This window comes from Camelina sativa, unplaced genomic scaffold, assembly GCF_000633955.1.
Source record: "Camelina sativa cultivar DH55 unplaced genomic scaffold, Cs unpScaffold19760, whole genome shotgun sequence".
Lineage (NCBI taxonomy): Eukaryota > Viridiplantae > Streptophyta > Magnoliopsida > Brassicales > Brassicaceae > Camelina > Camelina sativa.
The window spans coordinates 1-283 of NW_010940762.1; the positions used below are offsets into that span (position 1 = coordinate 1).

General features: G+C 36.0%; 1 long non-coding RNA gene across 1 annotated transcript; it reads left to right on the forward strand.

Moving 5' to 3' along the window:
• LOC104775578 lies at positions 1-230 on the forward strand. The gene is made up of 2 exons (XR_766000.1): positions 1-32; positions 114-230. It is a non-coding gene; the product is annotated as an uncharacterized LOC104775578 (long non-coding RNA).
• The last annotated feature ends 53 nt before the right edge of the window (positions 231-283 follow it).

Genomic DNA, 283 nt, shown 5'->3' on the forward strand with positions numbered 1-283 from the left:
TTGAAGGTGACAAGGGTGTAAAGCTAATGCAGGTATAGCTTTTAATTTGTGTGATAGCTAGAGATTTTGTGACGCATGGAACAGATTGCTAATAAATATAATGATATTATTAGCTTGCTAGATTATCTCCTGTGGATATGAAGGTTATAAGCAACATGCAGTTGATAGCTGGATCTCCAGAAAACAAGGCTAAATCCGGTAGTTTCTCCCTCAAGTTTGACGCTGGAAAGGTATAAGATTCAGTTTTGTTATATGGAAAAAGAAGAAGAAGACGGTTTTATGA